At 34.3% G+C, this 22,340-nt stretch overlaps 1 long non-coding RNA gene across 1 annotated transcript in view; it reads left to right on the top strand.

Annotated features, from left to right (window-relative positions):
* LOC140602186 (uncharacterized) overlaps positions 1-20,709 on the top strand; it is a 422,601-nt gene extending 401,892 nt beyond the window's left edge. The window contains exon 6 of the long non-coding RNA XR_012005155.1: positions 18,885-20,709. This is a non-coding gene — a long non-coding RNA (uncharacterized lncRNA). The remainder of the gene's footprint in view (positions 1-18,884) is intronic.
* The last annotated feature ends 1,631 nt before the right edge of the window (positions 20,710-22,340 follow it).

Below are 22,340 nucleotides of genomic sequence, written 5' to 3'. Positions count from 1 at the left end.
GTATAGTAGAAAGAGGCTTGTTATGAAAAACAAGATGCTCTTATCACTGTTAACACTTGGAAATTCCAAGGGTTTTAGAGGCTCTGTATCAGGAACTAGGGACAAAGGCCAAATGTATATTTATTATTATCATAGTGTCTTAGCTCAGGTTGCTATAACAAAACATCAAAGACTGGGTGGCTTAAACAATAGACCTTTATTTCTTATAGTTCTGGGGCCTGGGAAGTCCAAGATCTAGGTTCTGGCTAATTCAGTGGAATTAGTGGAACCCTCCTCTTGGCTGAAACTGCTACCTTTTCACAAGATACCCATATAGCACAGTGAGAGAGAGAGAGAGAGAGAGACAGACAGACAGACAGACAGACAGAGAAAGGGATAGAGGGAGAGAGAAAAAGCTGGTCTCTTTACCTCTTTTTATAAGGAAACTAATATCACAGAGGTCCTACCTTCATGACCTCATCTAAATCTACATACTTCTCCAAATCCCTAACTTCCAATTTATTACATTGTGAGTTAGGGCTTTGACATGAATTTTGGGGGCATACACAAACATTCAGTTCATAACAAAAGAGATTTTCAATCTGTGTCAGAGAATGAATAAAGGTCTTCCAAATTTTTAGTTTGATGTCTTCTTCCATTCAAAGTCATATAGGGAATCTGGAGGAAAAGTGAGTAACTTAGATTTTTGCCTATTTCTTTATCATAGTCCTCTTGCAAAAAAGTAGAATGCTTGTTCACTCATTAAATATTTATTTACTAAATGTAGGCTCGTAGGACTGAAAGTATGAATGAATGAATGACTCAATGAATCAATCAATCAATCAATCCATCAATGAATCAATGAAAAGATGCAAGCATTGAGGCATAAAATTTAATAGAAGTAAAACAATAAAAACTTAGTTTTAATCACGTGCTAAAGTCTAAAATCGTATTCATCTAAACGTATATTACTAATTACTTGCACTATATAAATATGCAACTAGTCTACCCTAGAAATATCCCAGAGTCATAGTATAGATTAAAATACTCTTACAGAGGGCAGCTCTGGTGGCTCAGTGGTTTAGCACTGCCTTCAGCCCAGGACCTGATCCTGGAGACCTGGGATCGAGTCCTACGTCAGGCTCCATGCATGGAGCCTGCTTCTCCCTTTGCCTGTGTCTCTGCCTCTCTCTCTCTCTCTCTCTCTCTGGAATAAATTAAAATATTTTTTAAAATGTTCTTACAGATTATGAAATAAAGGCTTGGCAGTGTCTTATTGAGCTTAATATTCTTTTTTTTTTTTTAAAGATTTTATTTATTTATTCATGAGAGACACACAGAGAGAGCCAGATACATAGGCAGAGGGAAAAGCAGGCTCCCCACGGGGACCCTGGTGCAATACTGGATATCAGGACCACAGGTCATGACCTGAGCAAAGGCAGATGCTTAACCACTGAGCCACCCAGGGGTCCCCCCAAAAATAATTTTTTAGAAAGAAAATTATTAGAGTAATGAAAAGAAAGAATTTTCTACATCTGTAATTTTAAAGACTTTTTAAAACCACCATAGCAGGAACAAATATGCATTTGAGTAAAGCAAATTTATAAAATAAGTGACCCTGAGTTTGTGAGATTAGGCTAAATGACCTCTAGGCATTTCAGATAAGGCTACTATTTTATGATTAATAGATAAGGGACTGTTTAGAGAGTTGCAATAGCCTACACCTTAAATCACGAAGTGTTAAAAGATAGTTGTTTTTATTTTATCTTCCCCTAGTCCCCACTGGACCTTTGAAAGTACACCAGAAAAATAATTATGAAATTATTACATTTAAAGAAAAACACTCTTTTTGCAATTTGCATGAGCCTACTTACATTTCAGCTTTTAAGGTCAGTCAATCATCCCAGAAATAATTATTATCCACTTGCTTGAGATGTGCCGCTTTACAATGGGAATCAAACATAACCAGATACTACATTATGAAAGAGAAATGGAAAATGATAAAAAGTTGTAAAGCCTGATTCATATATTATAAAGTTTAAAATCAAGTGAATTAACATAAAGTTATGAAGTCATTATGGAACACTTTAAAGCAGAACTCTTAGACTAGTTTATGCAAAGAATAGTATACTGTATCTGTAAAGCAGAGGCAGATTGCCTTGGTTTGCCCTCTGGCCCATCACCTGCTGGCTATGTGACCTTAGACTAATTTACTTAGCTTCTCTGTGCTGTGATGTCCTCATCCATAAATGTATGCAACAGTGGTGCTTATCTTACCAAGTTGTAAAGCACTCAGGATGGTGCCCCGTGTTCATAATCTTGAAGTAGTAGTTATTGTCGTTAAACAAGAGATCTTAGGTTTGTCTTTCAATAGTGGTTGAAAATAAATATTGGAAATGAGAATGTTAAGTCTCTGAAAAGCTATATGTGACTAGAATTAAGTACTTTCTTCAGAATGTGAATTTGATTTGTTAAAAATACTGAAATGCTGGATGTGTAAGAGAGAGAGACTAGCAAATTTCATTATATTACTGATTGATTTTTTTATTAGTATGACAAGAACATTTAACATGAGTCTACTCTCAACAAAATCTAAGTGTACAATACAGTATTATTGAGTGTAAGTACAATATATTGATTCATTTTTAACATAGTTCAATTCAAAGCACTTTTAAACATTAAATGATTCCTAAAGAAATAAAAATATCAATATTACTCAGCCATTAGAAACGACAAATACCCACCATTTGCTTCAACGTGGATGGAACTGGAGGGTATTATGCTGAGTGAAATAAGTCAATCGGAGAAGGACAAACATTATATGGTCTCATTCATTTGGGGAATATAAAAAATAGTGAAAGGGAATAAAGGGGAAAGGAGAAAAAATGAGTGGGAAATATCAGAAAGGGAGACAGAACATGAAAGACTTCTAACTCTGGGAAACGAACTAGGGGTGGTGGAAGGGGAGGTGGGTGGGGGGTGGGGGTGACTGGGTGGCGGGCACTGAGGTGGGCACTTGATAGGATGAGCACTGGGTGTTATTCTGTATGTTGACAAATTGAACACCAATAAAAAAATAAATTTATTAAAAAAAAGAAATAAAAATGCCAGATATCTGTATAGATTAAAGGAATATAAAAAATAAAACTTTATATTGATTTTTCTGAATATGAGCAGAATATGTTTTTACTATTAGGACATATGCACGGTTTTAATGACTTTCTAGGCACATCTGTCTATAGTACTGTGTCAATGGTATTTACCTGAAGAATGCATTTTTTTCAGTATGGAAAAGTTATTTTTAATTGTTTTCAGAAAATGTTTCCTACAATGTTATTCAGAGTTTTATCTTATGGTTAATAAATTTGAAAGTTTGAGGCACCTGGGTGGCTCAGTTTGTTAAGTGTCCAATTCTTGATTTCGGTTCAGGTCATGATCTCGGGGTCAAGTTCAGGAACCCCACTGTGGGTGCCAAACGGGGCATGGAGTCTACTTAAGTTTCTCTCTTTCCCTCTGCCCCCTCCCACACCTCTTCATGCCTGTATGCATACATACTCTCTCTCTTTCTCTCTCTCAAAAACTAACAAACTAATTAATTAATTAATTAAATTTGGAAGTTTTGACATCTTTATTTTTTTGAAAGATCATAATGTCTTTTTTTTTTTGAAAGATCATAATATCTTAATTGAGGTAACATTCTCTCTGTAGTTGCTGAGCAAATTCTGCTAAATGGATGATATTTTGCTTCCATATTTAGTATTAAAATTTATAAATATCTTGGGGATCCCTGGGTGGCTCAGCAGTTTAGTGCCTGCCTTTGGCCCAGGGCATGATCTTGGAGTCCTGGGATCAAGTCCCACATCGGGCTCCCTGCAAGGAACCTATTTCTCCCTCTACCTGTGTCTCTGCCTCTCTCTTTCTCTCTCTCTGTCTCTCATGAATGAATAAATAAAATCTTTAAAAAACAACAACAACAAAAAATCTTAAACCAATTATCTTCACAAATATCTATCAGAAACAAAATTCTTCAAATCCTTGTTTCTTAATAAATGTCACAAAAGATACAGATGCTGCAAAATCATAGGTTTTCTCAATTTCCTTCAGGTTCCAGTTATAAACTTCCCCAGTAAAAACAGGAACTCCTTCTTACTGTAGGTTGAACTATTAAAGCTAATTATAGAATCTAATCTCGTGTAAACTGTTTGAGTTTTCAACATTAATGTGTTCAGTTTTTGTCCTTGCTTTTAAAAGAATAAATTTTAATATCTTCCTACGCGTAGACTTAGTGTTCAATAATTATAATTCACTAAAAACTTGAAAGCCTAAGGTTTTTAGGACTTCTTTTATTGATTACTTTCATTAAGGGTTTTCAGCTGATGATAAATAAGATGCAACCAACAGTTAGCGGACCAACACTATTGATTTAGAAAGTAATTCTCCAAAGCCTGAAAATTTCTAAAACCCGTTTAATAATGGGGCCGCATAGGGTTTAACATTTCTAAAACCCATTTAATTTAGCATCAGTTTCATCATAAATAATTTTCTGGTTGAATTATTCCTTGGCTATTTTAAAAATTATAAATTTTCAAAATTTCGTCTTCTATTTAGATTGATAAAATACCTTACATTGGTTGATACCAGTCATGCATTATGTATATAGCATGTCCAATTCCAAATATATTGCTGACTCAATTTATACATGTATGTCCCATGTCATGCTCCCTGCCTGAAGCCTACTTCTCCTTCTGCCTATGTTTCTGCCTGTCTCTCTCTGTGTCTCTCATGAATAAAAAATAAAATCTTTAAAAAAATTTGTATGTGTGTGTTTATGTATACACATACATGAATTTAGAGATTGAAGTATCATTGACATACAAGGTTACATTAGTTTCAGGTGTACAGCATAATGATTTAAAAATTCTATATATTACATAATGCTCACCATGGTAAATGTATTTATCATGTGTCACCATAGGAAGTTATTAAAATATTATTAACTATATTCCCTATACTATATTTTTCATCTCCTGACTTTAGTTTATAACTGGAAGTTTGTACTTTTAATCCCTATCATGCATTTTGCTCATTCCTCTGCTCCCACACTCTGGCAACCACCAGCCTATTCTCTGTACTTAGCGGTTTGTTTCTGGTTGTTCATCTGCTCAAATGGTTTTTAGATTCCACATATAAGTGAAATCATATGGTACTTGTCTTTCTCTGTCTGATTTATTTCACTTAACATAATACCCTCTGGGTCCATCCATATTGTCATAGATGGCAAGATTTCTTTTCTTTTTTTAAGATTTTATTTATTTATTTTTTGGGGGGAGGAAGGGACATAGAAAGAAAGGAGGAGACTCTTAAGCAGATCCTGCATTGTGCACAGAGCCCAACGTGGGGCTCCATCTCATGACTCTTAGATCATGACCTGAGCCAAAGTTAAGAGTCAGATGCTTAACTGACTGAGCTACCCAGGTGCCCCGTGAATGGCAAGATTTCATTCCTTTTTATGGATAAGTAAAAGTCCATTGTGTGTGTGTAGACACACACACATATCACTATTTCTTTACCCATTCTTCTATCAGTGTACTCGTAGGTTGCTTCCATATCTTGGCTATTGTAAATAATGCTGTATAAACATGGGGGTGCATATATCTTTTCAAATTGGTGGGTTTTTTAAAATTCTTTGAGTAAATACCCAGAAGCAGAATTACTAGATCGTATGACATTTCCATTTTTAATTTTTTGATGAAACTCCATGCTCTTTTTCACAGTGGCTGCACTAATTTGCAACTCTACCAATTGTGCACAAAGATTCCTTTTCTCCTCAACCTTACCAACACTTGTTATTTCTTGTCTTTTGACATTAGCCATTATGAATGGTCTGAGGTAATATCTCTCTGTGATTTTGATTTGTATTTCCCTAATGATTAGTGACATTGAACATCTTTTCATCTGTCTGTTGGCCATCTGTATGTCATCTTTGAAAAAATCTCTATTCAGGTTCTCTGCGCATGTTTTAAATGGTTTTTTTGTTGTTATTTTGGTGTTAAGATGTAAGTTCTTTCCATTGTTGGGTTATTAACCTCTTATTGGACACATCATATGCAAATATTTTCATTTTGTTGATGGCTTTCTTTACTGTGCAAAAATTTATTTTGGTATAGTCCCGATACTTTATTTTGGCATTTGTTTCCCTTACCACAGGAGACAAATCCAGAAAAATTCTTAAGACTGATGACTAAGAGATTATTGTCTACTTTCTTTCAGGATTTTTATGGTTTCTGGTCTTATATTTAGATCTCTAATCCATTTTGAGTTTACTTTTTGTGTAAGGTATACAGAAGTGGTCCAGTTTCATCCTTTTGTGTGTAGCTGCCCAGTTTTCTCAAATTTAATTAATGAAGAGGCCATCTTTTCCTTCTTGTATATTTTTGACTTAGTTGTAGATTTATTGATCATACATTATTTTAAATAGTTAAAAAATTCCTTGAAAATAAGGTCCAGCAAAATATGTATTCGTTACACCACAGGAAAAAATATGTTTGTCTTCAGCATTGATATTTTCATTGAATTTAGAACAGTCATCTAATGTCAAATATTTCAGCATTGAAAGACTGAACTTTGTTGAAAGCTTTGTTTCAATAAACTGGTTAAGAAATCAAATCTTTATTGAATTAACTTCACTGATTTTCCTTCTTTTTTTTTAAGATTTTATTTATTTATTCATGAGAGACAGAGAGAGAGAGACAGAGAGAGAGAGAGAGAGGCAGAGACACAGGCAGAGGGAGAAGCAGGCTCCATGCAGGGAGCCTGATGTAGGACTCGATCCTGAGACTCCAGGATCACACCTTGGGCTGCAGGTGGTGCTAAACCACTGAGCCACCCAGGGATCCCCAACTTCATTGATTTTCTATTTGAAGCATTTAACAACAATGATATAAAACTGCTTTCTAAGTTCTTCTGTTAATGGAACTTACACATGAATATTTACTAATCATTTTTCATATGCATATAGAAAATTGTGTGGGCACTATTAATTGAAAACATTCTAATTATGACCACAATTCATTCTTTACTTAAATACCTAGATACAAAATGTGCACACACAGAAATTAAATGTTTGCATGATGATTTCTGACTCAGGACTGTAAATTTGGAGATATCATACAATTTAAAAAAGCTATGTTTGATTAAAGCCCACTTAAATGACATTAAGTGAGGTGCCTTTAAAAAAAATATTTATTTATTTATTTATTTATTTATTTATTTATTTATTTATTTATTATAGTGCTGTGTAGTGAGAATTACTTGGAAAAACATAGTGACTGAAATCTTGCTTATCTACTTGTGGAAAATTTCCAACATGTAAGTAAATGCCAAAAATATTGATAGAATGTTTTTTCTTTTTCTTTTATAAAAGTTAGAGGATCAAGGTTTGATGGTAAAGGAATCATTTCACACTTTTTGGGAAGATATGTATATATATATTCTTCCTGGAGATAGACTCTAAGAAACACTTCCTTATTTAGCTTCACAGACTGTCACAGACTGTCATCTAATCATCTTCATATCTTTTTCTGAAAAAGGAAATACACTTAATCCCTGAAACAACCTGAAATCTATAATGCATTTCAAATGCTTGAAGATTCAGTTCAACTTTGATTTCTGAATGGCAGCCTTATTTTGTTTTCTTTTCTTACTCCCTGTTGGGTTGTCAATTCATAGTTTTTACTTTTGTGATAATGTTAAATAAAGTATGCAATTATCTGTGAAATACCTTTTTATGAAGACTTTAGGAAATATTTCATTTTCTGCATCCTTCCAAATCCAATTACCTCATTCAGGTAGAAATTAACATCTGGGGTAGCCTGGGTGGCTCAGTGGTTTAGCACCGTCTTCAGCCCGGGCTGTGATCCTGGAGACCCAGGATCAAGTCCCACGTCGAGCTCCCTGTATGGAGCCTGCTTCTCTCTCTGCCTATGTCTCTGCCTTTCTTTCTCTCTCTCTCTCTTATGAATAAATAAATAAAATATTAAAAAAAAAAAGAAATTAACATCTGTGTCCTTCTACCATACCTGGGTAAAGTGCCTTTTGGTCATTTTATTTGCCCAGTTTGGGATTGTAGACTGAATTTGACTTTTCCTACAGCTTCTATTTTCTCAGAACTGCTACATCTACTATTTGCATAAAGTTTCATTTTGGTAACATCATCTCTCACTCTCCTTACCTATCAATGGGAATTAGATTAGTTGATTGCTACATGGTGTCTAAACAGAAATAAAAAGAGAGAGGGAGAGCAGGAAGGAAGAAGGAAGAAAAGAATGTATAAAAATATGTATTTGGTATTCTTAAATACCAAGGTAGGTATCTATAACATATTTTACAGAGCAATACCTTAGGCCAGGTAAGTTTGTGGGCTGCCCCGATACCTCCATTTAGGGTATCTACTTACAAATTTTCTGTCTGGATTATCAGGTCCTCAACACCATTACCAAAGAGTGCCCAAAATACCCTGTGACCAGACCTGGTCATTTGTGGATTCTGGTAGATAGAAATGTCTACCTCAAATTTACCTAAGTTTCTATCCAGTGTCTGGGAATCCTGTGGTGAGCCATGCCATCTGATTTGTGTTTTTTAAACCCAGATTGGTATCTGGGCACATCTCATTTCTTCTCATTGGGGCACACTGATCTTCTACAACTGCCATCTCTTGACCACCCCACACTCCTTTTGTTGACCTGATGACATGGAGGAACTTCAGGTCTAGTGTCTATAGCATGTCATAGGACTTTTCATTCTCATTGGACTCAGAGTGAGTCAGGGCTCTGATTACCCATGTTTCACTACCAACAATAACCAGAAACACTTGGGCTTTACCGTCAGTGGTTTGACTGAAATGTTCCTCAAATCTATAACACCCCAGAGCAATGGGGCTGATGACAGAAATCCTTTACCTTGTGTGTCAGCCACTGCCACCAAGGGTTATCTCCCCAGCTCCTCTACAAGTTTCATACCATGTGTCAGGCAGTCTTCCTATGCGTCTGTGCATCTTCCTATGGTTTATAAGACATTCACTTCACAATGTCAATGAACTTTCCCATAGATTTTCTATATTGCTATGTGGTAACATCATGCTATACTACATAGATCTTAAGCATGTCAGCCAGTCTTGTAGAAATGTGACAGACTTTCCACCTGTAAGCCCTTTGCCAGCTCTCTGCTAGTGGTGGTATAGAGAAGGCATCACTGGAGATGACATTCTAGGAATGATGTGATTACAGCCTAAAAATTTCAAGGGAAGGAGATGAGTAGAAGATGTATTGTTCTATGTTTACACTACAAAATTACCAAATGAAAAATTTATCAAAATAAGAAAAAGAATTTTCATTTACATTTTCCTGCATAATCTGAGTAAGACTTGTGTCTGTTATTGCCATCAATGGAGCAAAGTTACTCTTTTTGAGAGTCTTTGGTATCCATTATTTCTGGCAGCACAAGAGATGAAGCAGTAATAAGAAATTATGTATCTAGCATGAAACATATGGGAACAGCTGAGGTATGGAGATCCATATTGTTATAATATAAATTGGTTCCAAAAAGTCATATCATAATAAGAGAATCATTACCTTTTTCTCATAGCAGAGATATGAATTTAGCCAAAAATGGTACATTTATTAATGAAGAAGGTAAAAAGATAGTTGTTCCTGGATATTAATGTGAAGAGATGGTACCTGGACACTATGAAGACTCTCCATGTATGCTAATAAGATAGAACAGTAAATAGATAATTACTTCTCCTTTACCCATTTTTCTCCTATTATTCTAAATCCTCATTGACACATACCATACTATATGTGGGCCCCTTAAATCTTATATTTTAAAATCAAGTTGTATATATCAATAAGGACTTCATAGAGTGAGGCATAATGTGAAGTTTTATCTACTATGAATATCATACAATTTGTATATCTTTAGATCTAGTCAGGCTTTTTTATTTTTATTTTTTTTTTTGGATGGGTAGCCTGTAATGCTAGACATCCAGTTAGATTTGACATTTATCAATGTGGAAAACAAAGGCAAAAGAAAAAAAAAATTTCCTTTCTACCTATAGCCCATTGACAAGTCCTTCAAAGAATTGCAAGAAAAAATATAAATTTCCTTACTACTTATAGCCCATCAACAAGTCCTTAAAGTAGGTGGAGTGACCTTCCTCTGGGAGCTAAGCTGCCTTGATGTTGACACTTTGCTAAGGGTAAAAGGCAAGCTTAGCTTAACATTATCCTGACCTCAAAGGATCCTGTGAGTCTACTTTAAACATTGAGAAATTCCTTTGGAAACTTCCTCTATGTCTACCCTCCAAATTATATCTTAGCAATTATCCTCCAAGCTGGCCCAATGATATACATCTGAAGGGTCTCATGTCTGAAATTCTACTACACAGTAATAAATGATCTTTTCCTAATAATAGCTAGCCCCCTCTGGGTCCTGGAAACTTTGTTTCTGAAATACCTGGGAGGCTTCTGCTGTCCCTAACCCCCTCACAACTCAAAACTATAGAATCAGTCACCCATCACAACCCTAGTGTAGCTCTTTCTGTCCATGGATCCTGTCCCCATACTTCAATAAAATCACTCCGTTTGCACCAAAGACTTCTCAACAATTCTGTCTTGACTCTGAACCCCGACATTTCCACATCAACATGGTCCCAGGCATTCTAAAGAATCATGATTTTTGAGAAGGATCACATTGAATCTTACTATAAATCTCAGCTGAGCATTAATTTCATTTTTCTTATGATCTTATTATTATCAGAAAGAAACTTGGATTTTATTAGGAACTTCTGACCTCATTCACTTCTGAATGCCTAGGTCAATGGCAACATGCACTAGAAAGTTACCAAATATTGATACATGGTATTGTGAATAAATTTAAAGAAAAAAAATTGGGGCAGCCCCCGTGACTCAGTGGTTTAACACCACCTTCTGCCTAGGACGGGATCCTGGAGTCCCAGGATCCAGTCCCATGTCAGGCTCCCTGCATGGAGCCTGCTTCTCCCTCTGCCTGTGTCTCTGCTTCTCTCTCTATGTCTTTCGTGAATAAATAAATAAAATAAAAAAAAAATTGAACATGAATAATCAATTAGTTTTGTCTTTATTATAATACAGTGTTTATGCTGCTTGATTATTTATTATAACCCACAGGAATTCTTAGCTTTTTAAACAATGTTTTATTTAAAATCAGAAAAAAATGGGTGATTTCAATGCAAGGAAATAGTTAACTATCTGGAATTTTAGGATTTCTGTTTTTCTAATGTTCAGAGACTTCCTGCTGAAGGCCCTCTCTCTTTTGTTTGTTTTTGTTTATTTTACCATTAAATAAGGGATATTTTAGGATGCCTGCATGGCACAATAGGGTAAATGTCTGACTATTGATTTTGGCTCAGGTTAAAATCTCAGAGTCCTGAAACCAAGTCCTGCATCAGGCTCCCTGCTCAGCAGGGAGACTGCTTGTCTTCCTCTCCCTCTGGCCCTCCTCCTTTTCATGCACCCACTCTCTTCTCCCAGTCTTTCTCTCTCTCTCTCTTTGAAATAAATAAGTAAATTTTTAACAAAAAAAAAAGTGATTTTTAAATGTATTTGACTTAGGCACTATCGGAGTAGAGAGAGAGAGAGGAGGAGGAGGAAATTATGGAATAAGATGTAGAGTTTTCACAGGAGTCTAGTTGTCCATACTTGGAATATGAATAGGAACCAAGATGAGTTCTGGTGTTTGTCAGTACCTCTTATGGTCTTTCACATGCATGGGTTCTTTCAAAGGAACCATCTGACCCAGTGACGGCTGTGCTGTGTAGAATCTGAGACAATGGACTACGTTGCATTAAATCTGACAAACAAAACTTGCCTCTATCTTTATTTTAGTAACTTAAGCTACATTGCAGTAATGTGTGTTGATTTACAAAGTTTTGATGATCATATTCCTGTTCTCTGAATGTATCCATGGATAGTTAATGATAAGATGGCCTGAGCTTTCCTTATGGAAGGCAGTGGAAAAGAGTGTCCAGACCCACTGTACTGAGAAGATTATACAATAAGGGATCACCTCCAAATGAAGTGAAAAGGAAGTTGAGAGGAGGTTGAGAATAGAGTGAGGGGATGGGTTCAGGGCAGCCAAAAATATAAGATAAATGCCAGGAGGCAACTCAATCTAACTAAACATTGAATTTAATTTTCGGAGACTTGGGTTATATACCACATTCTGCCACTGCTTCACCTTTCTGAACCTAGATTTTCTCATCTGTGAAAAGAAGAGGAGGTGGAAGGTTGAAGTAGATGCTATAAAAGGTAAATTCCACTACTAAAGTGCAATCTGTTCTATGCCACCTTTCCCAGTTGTGCCTGATATTTTCCAAATCCATTCTTGTTTATCACATAATGTCAATAAGAAGAACTGAAACCTTCAGATTAAATTTATATAGAACAAAGGCATATCAATGCAACTTTAATTAAAGGTGAAATCTTGCTTGCATATGATAATTGAGCAAAGAATGAATGATTTCTGAGTCCAAGATATAAGCTTTTGTTCCATTTAAATGGAAAAAATAATTTAAATTTTATCAAAGGCTATTTATTTTTAATGTTACTTCAAAAAGGAAAAGAATTTTAGAGCTGTAAAAAAAGTTCAAGATACCGACAAGCATTGCACTCTTTGTGAATTATCTGGATCTTACTATATTTATAATATAACTAGTAGATTGTATTCAATATACTGATGTAGAATGATTTTTCTTTCACTCCTAGCACAGTGCCTAGTATATAGAGACACTCAGTATATATTTGTGGAATAAATGAATAAATGTATTTTAAAAAGTAGATCAACAAATGGTTAAAATTTTGATTCATTCACATATTCTGGACATAGTGCCAGACGATTTTGAAAACATTTGGGCAATAGATTGATTATTTAGGTTTCATCTGGATCCTTTCCAGCACAAAAACTTCAGAATGATTGCCATGAAAGTGTTGCTCTTTACCATAGCCATTAAGCAAAAACTTCACTTAAGAAATATTTAACATGAAAAAAAAAGAAACATTTAACAAGAATGTTACAGGTGATGGGGGAAATGAATGCAATACTGTTCTTTTGCCCTATAAATAGCATAAACTATGTTCAGGATCTAGTCCCTAGAAATTGTTCTGAGGCTAAGAAACGGATCAAGGGAATCATTGGCAAACCCTGCAATTTCTTACTGAAAAGTTTGTCATTATGGGCAGACCAAGCCAAGAAGCATGAGAGCAGATGGTGAAATGCCAAGTATAAATAAATTCATGTCTCTCTCTAGTATCCTAAGCCTAAGGACTTGGATATGGACCAACACATACTATTGTGGACCCACTGAGGAGCAAAAATTATTCAGCAATCATCACAGTAAGGGATGGAATCCTGGAGAGTAATAGCAATACTTCAGCCATCTCCATTACAAATCCTTCATGGTTTCTAGAAGGCCATTTGGAAGGCAGGGAACCTGCCAATGCACTTACTTAAAGTTAGCTCCAACTTCTAAAGAAGCCTGAGGAAGAGCCATTCGAAACATTCCCCTTTCTTTCTGTGCTTTCAGAATTTCCTACTCATCTATCCCTGAAGGCTATTTTGAGTATTATATAAGACAGTTAAATGAGAGTACTTTGAAAGATGTAAAATGCTATTTATTATCACAAGTTCTCAATTAAATTCCAATTTTTCTTTGAGAAAATGTCCCTAAAACTACCAAAGCTTTTCAAAATAAAACTGGTTAGGGTGGTGATATTTGTGGAAACATATTCCCTTTCCTTCAAAGAAACAGTGGTGCATGTAGATAAAGATTCTGAATATTTTCCAGTGTATTGTGGAATTTAAAATGTAGTGCAGCCCGGGTGGCTCAGTAGTTTAGCGCCACCTTCAACCAGGGCCTGATGCTGGAGACCCGTGATGGAATCCCCTGGCGGGCTCCCTGCATGGAGCCTGCTTCTCCCTCTACCTGTGTCTCTTCCTCTCTCTCTGAATAAATAAATAAAATCTTAAAAAAATAAATAAATAAAATGAAATAATGAATAAATATTATGAATATGAATAAATAAACAAAATCTTAAAAAATAATAAAATAAAATAAAATATACTATTTCACAGGCAACTTAATACTCTTTTAAATTGATTGTATTTGGGAACTGATAACTATATTATGTCGAAATAACCCAGACTCCTAATTCATCGGATTTTACAAAGGAGAAATACACAAGAACCAATCAATTTAAGAATGAACATAGTAGAATAAGCCTACAAGAATCAATGGAGTAAATAATGATTATATAATGATGTTCACCTCATGGAAATGAGGCCCATCAATGCAAATTAAATAACTTAAAAATAATTTTCCAAATTGGACAATAATACATTACCTAAATTGAGAGTTACTATGTAAATGGGAGAATAATAACTTATCCAGGTAGTTTTATTTAAGGAGACAGATACCCCAGGACTAGAGATTTCCCATTAACTAATGAATTTAATGATTTTTAACCACTTAGTCAACAAATGATCTATTTGTTGTGTCCTGTGTTAGAGGCATTGATAATAGTAACATGCGAGTTGTTTTCAAATATGCTTTCAATAAAAAAAGTATATATATATATATATGCTTTCAAACATTTGCATATATGTGAATATATACATAAGAAACAATATTATTTGTTGATATTATAGAAAATATAAAAGAAACATCACTTAAATTAAGATTTTTTTCATTTTGTTAATGTACTACAATTTTTCTTAATTCATTATTTACACTCTTAAATTAGATACTAATTCTAAAGCCTTATTACTTTGGGGGTACTACTGGAATATTATTTTACCTTTACCAAATACGAAGCCAAATCTTCCGAAGATGAAAACTTTATAAAGTTTTATGAATTCTTATGTGGGGATTGTGCTGAACTGCACTGGTACCTACTCAATCCATTGTATCGTGAATTGTACTGCTTTCATGGAACTTTCAAAGTATTGGAGGGATAATTAGTTTAATAAAAGTAGCATGAAATATACAAAATTAAGCATTGAAATTATGAGGTATATAAGCAGGGAAATTAATAATCAATTGTAGCACAATCTACTGTTTAATTGTTTAAATAGTATTTTCATCCATATGTACATGTATGTGTGTGTATATATATATATATCAAACATAAAAATAATTTTTACTTAGAGTTATTGGCAGGGATACTTACGACTTTACTGGGGAAATGATGATTGTTTCCACCAGTGGTATTTATCCTCTGCATATTTTCATTGACATTAAACTTCTTTAGTTGATTTGAATTTTTCTGCAAGATTTGAAGTACTTACCTTAGGAGAAGCTAAAGAACAATTACGAGGTCTCAACCCACTTAAAAAATACAAAATAAGGATTGCTGAATTTCTTACTAGTTAAGTCATTTTTCCAAAATACCTTTATTTCCAGCAAGATATATTTCCCTAAAAATAAACTATTTGAAATATCCTTGGCCAAAACAATCTTCAGCTGGATTGAATGGATACAAGTATATGCCATATGATACAATCAAAATATGTTCTATGGCGGATCCTTGGGTGGCTCAGCGATTTGGCGCCTGCCTTCAACCCAAAACTGATCCTCGAGACCCAGGGTCGAGTCCCATGTCAGGTTCCCTGCACGGAGCCTGCTTCTCCCTCTGCCTGTGTTTCTGCCTCTCTCTCTCACTCTGTGCGTCTCTCATGAATAAATAAGTAAAATCTTAAAAACAACAACAAAACATGTTCTAGTTTCCTTTAAATTCATAAGGCTGGGAAAAGTTATATATAACAATTTTTCCCCAATTTACAAAACAAACAGAATTAAGGAAATATTTTAATTGATGGTGTACTTACTTTTTCAATATCTTTTCCTAGAATAGAAATGAGGATTCTCTACTTTCTTTGAGTTGTTTGTTTATTTATTTTTCTTTCTTCTTTGGATTATTTAGACATTTAATCATAAATTCTTGTGTATGTGTGATATACATATATATCACATATGTATCCTATATATCTAAATTCACACACATAGGTTTTGTGTGTATTTATTGCTTGATATGTGTATGTGTGTGTTTGTGGAAGAAATTATCAATAAATTATTATAGTTCTAACTCACTCAAATGTTAGAATTCTTTATTAAAGTGTATTAAAGCATGCAAGTTCTTTTAATCATTTGATCAGCCAAATTAAGTGCCAGAAATTAAGTTAGATACAGTACAAAGATGAATGAAAAACAAGCTAGGTCTTCCCTTATCCTCTTGTTTATAATAGTGAATGAGGACGTTATGTTGTAATGGTTTTGCAGAGACTAAAGCATTAACTGCTGGAGTGTTTCATGGGAAAGCTTCCGTGATATTTATCTAACTAATTTCTTAAAATTTTGCCATATTTTAAATGTACCAAAAATACATTTAAACTTAACAAGTTTGCCAGGATTGCCTCGGATCTCTTGCTTTAAAGAAACAATTTAACAATAGAGCTTGAAGCCCCTTTACTTAATTAGCAGCTCTCCTTGATTCTCTTTCTGTCCTTTCCTCTCCAGAGATAATTACTTCCCCAAAGTTATGTGCGACATTTCCACACAGATTTTAGTATTTTAGCTGTGTACATATCCACAAACCATATACCTTGAAATATTCACCAGTCCGCTCATATTGCACATCTTCTTCTGCAATATGTTTTTCATTCAACATTTTTATATAAATTCACGTATTTTATATAAATTCATGTATATTAATGCATGCAGACTATATTCATTCATCTTAATTCCTGAATTAAAATATACTACATACTATACTTTCTTTATCTACTTGCCTAGTGATAACATTTAAAGTACCACACCACTGTAAATAGTGGTTCAGTGAACATTCCTTTGCATGTCTCATTAGATGCATATTCAAGTTTTTTACTAAAACATATATTTAGAAGTGGCATGGCTGGATCATGTGACATGTGCATCATCAACTATCCTTGATATTGCCAAGTTGCTTTCCAATTTTAGATCTCACTCAGAATTGCCTACACACTTGATATTCATAAAACTTTTGATTACTGGCAATCTGGTAGATTTGGAATGAAATGGCAGTGTTTTAACTTGCATTTCCTCAATAGTAATGTGGTTTAGCAAATGTTCTGTTAATTGCCGATCAGGTTTCCTTCTCTGTAAATGATCTGTTCATATGTTTTCAATTATTTATTTTTTCTGTTAGGTTTTTCTATCTACAATTCAAATGCTAATACATTATGACATATATATGCATATACATGATCATACATACATATTATTATTTTTACAGTTTGATTATGGTTTTCATAGTTATATAAAAGCATATATATATATTTAAGCTTATATATTTTTAATTGCTGTCAAATGTATCCATTTCTAAAGTTTTCTGAATTTCTATGATTTTGAAATTTTTTTTCTTATCCCACTAGCATAAAAATATTTTCTTCTAAATTTGTGTTTGCTTTTTACATTTAATCTTTAATCTATCCAGAATATGTACATTTAAATAACTAGATATGTAAATGAGCGCACGTGTGTGTGTATGTGAATAGCAAGATGCAATAGTCATTTTTGTGGTGGTGTTTTTTCTTTTCTTCCAACTAGATGGCTAGTTGTCCAAGAAAAATTTGTAAAATAATTCTTACACTCCCCTACTGATTTGAAGTGCTCAATTTATTACATGTCGTATTCCATATGTGCAAGGGTCTGATTTAGAAACTGTAATGCTATTCTATCTGCATTTCTTTTTCTATTTACTTGCAAATATCACAGTATTTCAATTATTACAAGTATTAAATAATGATTTTCCTTTCCTCCTTTTCTCTAAAAATAATATTTTGATTCTCCTAAGATCTTTTCCCTGTTATGAATCATCCTTATAAATATAAGCATCATCTTGAAGTTTTTATTGGAACTGATTTTTTGCAAATGGATTAAAAAGCCATTGATTCTTTACAATATTGGGTCTTTACATCCATTAATATTGCATCTTTTTTTCTATACCTTTCAATAACTAATTTTTAAAGAAGCCTCGCAAATACATTATTTTGTTTTGTTTTGCATTTTGTTTCCTTCTTTCCAAATCTTACATATTCTACAAAATACTATACACTATGATCTACATTTCAATATAGAATAGCAACTGTGATGACTGACATTTTCTTGTTCATACTTTTGAAAAGCAAACATTACATTTTAACTTTTTAAGGTTCTTTATCTCTGTGCTATGAACTACAAATTCTTTTCAGAGAGTGATCTTGAACAACCCTACAGCTCCATTTATTTATTTTCCTTTTCTCAAGGACCACTATTCTACATTGTCTTGTTTAATGTTTTAAAACTATTGTTTCAAATATTTTGTTTGTTTTCTAGCTTCTAGAGTAGGTGGGAAATTTCTTCCTGTTACTCCAACATGGCTTGAAGCAGATATCCAGTTTTAATTCTTAAAATAGTTTATTTATATTTCTTGTTTCTTGGGTTGGCTAGAACTTTCACTTCATTAAATAGAATTACTTATTTGGGATATCCTTGTCACATTCCTCATCCTATAGAAAGATGTTTTTTTTTAATATTTATTTTTTTTTAATTTATTTATGATAGTCACACAGAGAGTGACAGAGAGAGAGAGAGAGAGAGAGAGAGAGAGGCAGAGACATAGGCAGAGGGAGAAGCAGGCTCCATGCACCGGGAGCCCGACGTGGGATTCGATCCCAGGTCTCCAGGATCCCGCCCTGGGCCAAAGGCAGGCACTAAACTGCTGCGCCACCCAGGGATCCCCTATAGGAAGATGTCTAATGTTAGAAATGGATGATGTTTGCTCTTTCCTATCTTGCAGGATGATGGGTGAAAAAGCTGAAAAATCAGATGCTAAGGAAAAGAAACCTGAAGCCAAGAAGGCTGATCCCAGTGCCAAGATTAAGAAGAGTAACCTCAAGGTTAAAATGCCAAAGAAAGGGAAGCCCCACTGCAGCTGAAACTGTTCTAGTCAGAGGAATTGGCAGATTATTGCTAATCAGCTATGTATTCCAGAAAGGCCATATACAAGAGGAAGAATTCAGTAGCTTCCCAAACACAGTTTTGAGAAGAAAAAAGAGAAGATTCTTGCTGCTGTCACAAAACCAGCTGGTGGTACCCTAGTGGTTAAACTTCATAAAATGCCTCTATATTATCCTACTGAGGATGCTCCTTGAAAGCTGTTTGAGCTGTGGAAACAAAACAAAACAAAACAAAACAACAATAGCAAAAACAAAAACCTTTTAGGCAGCATTTGCGAAAACAGTGAGCTAGCATCACTCTTGGGACCATTTTGGTCATCTTGACTGGGCACCACAGAGGCAAGAGGGTGGTTTTCCTGAAGCAACTGAGCAGTGGCTTCCTACTTGTGACTGACTGGACCTTTGGCCTTCAATTAAGTTCCTCTGTGTAGAACACACCAGAAATTTGTCATTGCCACCTCCACCAAAATTGATATCCGCATTGTGAAAATCCCAAAGCAACTCACTGATGCTTACTTCAAGAAGAAATAGCTGTGTAAACCAGACACAGGAGGGTGAGATCTTTTGACTCAGAGAAAGAGAAATACGAGATTACAGAGCAGCACAAGATTGATCAGATGGCTGTGGACTCAAAAAGTTTTGCCAAAAGCTGTTCCTAAGCTTCAGGGCTATCTGCACTATGTGTTTTCTCTTGCAAATTGGTGTTCTAAATTTCTTACAAAAATCTAATTAAATAACTGATCAATTAAAAAAAAAGAAAAGTAAAGAAAAGGAAGATATTTGCTGGAGGTTTATGGTTAGATGCCCTTTATGAAGTTAATGTGTACTGTTTTATTATGGTTTGCTAAAAGTTTTATAAAAAGTTATCTATATGACAAATTTGGTCAAGAGACTTTTTGGCAATTAAGATTTTCTCTTTTAATATGGTAATAAATTGAATAACATTAATTTTCTGATTTCTTTTTTTTTTTTTTTTTTTTGAGAGAGAGCATGTGTGCCTGAGCAGTGGGGGGCGGGGCTGAAACAGAGGGAGAGAGAGAAAGAGAGAGAATCTTAAGTCAGGCTCCACCTCAGCATGGTCAGGACCCTGAGATCCTGACCTGAGCTAAAACCAAGAGTGGGACACTTCACCAAATGAACCACCAAGGCACCCCTAATTTTCTAATTTTGAACATTAAACATCCCTAACCATGAAATAGATTTGTATACTTGAAATAATATCCAATAAGGAATTATCTCCATAATCATTCCTGAATATACTTCAATATTTTACTGAGAATATTTACATTTATTTTTATGTGTGTGACTTGCCTGTACACTGTCATTATTGTTTTTTTCAAATATAATAGTTTTTCAAAGAATCAACTTTGGTTTTGTTTTCTGTTGTATCTGTATTTTATAGTTGCTAAAATATGTCCTGTCCTTAATATTTTTATAAGACTGTATCTATAGATTTATTCTGCTGTTCTCCTGTTAATTTTTAAGATTTGGAGAATGGCTAATGTAAAGTTTACCGATTCTTTTAAAAATGTAAAAGTTTAGGGATCCCTGGGTGGCGCAGCGGTTTGGCGCCTGCCTTTGGCCCAGGGCGCGATCCTGGAGACCCGGGATCGAGTCCCACGTCGGGCTCCCGGTGCATGGAGCCTGCTTCTCTCTCTGCCTGTGTCTCTGCCTCTTTCTCTCTCTCTCTCTCTCTCTGTGACTATCATAAATAAATTAAAAAAAATAAAAATGTAAAAGTTTAAAATCATATATTTCCTGTATTTCAGCTTCATTGCACAAATTTAACTTGTTATGGTGCAGTGACTGTCCTACGGGGCTTTAAGATTTTTGACTTTACTCACTGATAAATATTCATGTTCAATTTTGAAATACATGTTCTTTAATGTTATTTTTCATATAAATTCTTTGAAACATGTTGAGATGTGATTTATTGAAATTTTTTCTTAACAAATTTATTTTTTCACATTTCTGGAGTCTAAATACACATTACTGCAATTTTTATAAGCAATATATATGTGCTTAGAAAGACTGTGGATTTTCAGAGGTTGTTACAGTGCCCTAAAGATGTCTATTCAAATAAGTTCTAACAATGCCATAATTTAGGTTGCTCAAATATTTTCTATATTTACTTATAAACATTATACATACATGCAGACCTATTTTATGTGTGCATATATAAAAGATAATTACAAGTAATATAGTGACATATTATGCAATGTATACATACAGATAAATTTCTGTTAATCTAGTAAATAATGATATAAGTATTTATGTCCATGTACTCATATACATGTGCACATACTCATATATTTATATATGTTAATCCTTTTAAATACTCATATAGGTACTTTTGATATTTCTGACTTTGCTTTTGAGAGAATTTTTTTTTTTCCAAACTGAATGTCCTTTGTTAGAAAAAGAGGAAAACAAGGATTTCTGGAGGATTTTGTTTATTTACTTATCTACTTACTACTTATTGTTCTAACTGAAAGTCTGGGGTTGCCAATGACTGATAAAGAAGGCTGCAGATCAACCAGTTTTAGTGGCAAAATGGTTCAGATTTTGACATTAATTCTACATAGATTTGGATATTTTATTTTATTTTATTTTATTTTATTATTTTTAAAGATTTTATTTATTTATTCATGAGAATGCACAGAGAGGAGAGAGAGAGAGGCAGAGACTCAGGCAGAGGGAGAAGCAGGCTCCATGCACCGGGAGCCCGACATGAGATTTGATCCCGGGTCTCCAGGATCGCGCCCTGGGCCAAAGGCAGGTGCCAAACCGCTGCGCCACCCAGGGATCCCCAGATTTGGATTTTTTAAATTTGAGATATCAACTAAAAGTCCAAGTGGAAATGCCAAGTAGGCGATTGAATATTTATGTCTGGATTTTTGGAAGAATGAACCTAGCATTATTTTGCATTTTCCAGAATGAGGGTGATAAGAAAAATAAGGCCTTTCTCACTGCTCTGTTTAAAATTATAATCCCCATTCCCCCGAGAACTTTGTCGTGCTTCACTGAGTTACATTTAATGTATTAATTATTTACTTTTTAATTTTGCTTAGCAATCTTTCCAACAAGAAAAGTTCTAACATGTTTATCTTTAAAACAAACTGTTGTAAACAAGTGCTAGAGTAGTGCCTGGCACTATTAGGTATCCAATAAATACTTGTTAACTGAGTAATTTCATTATACTTTATTTCTACTTCTGACCTCTTATAGTTTCTCTCACTTCACTTCGTTTAAATCATATTTTTAAAAAAGACATCCTTCACTTCCCAGTTCCCAAA

This window comes from Canis lupus, chromosome 13 (genome assembly GCF_048164855.1).
Source record: "Canis lupus baileyi chromosome 13, mCanLup2.hap1, whole genome shotgun sequence".
Classification (NCBI taxonomy): domain Eukaryota; kingdom Metazoa; phylum Chordata; class Mammalia; order Carnivora; family Canidae; genus Canis; species Canis lupus.
This window is presented reverse-complemented; position numbering and strand designations above follow the sequence as displayed.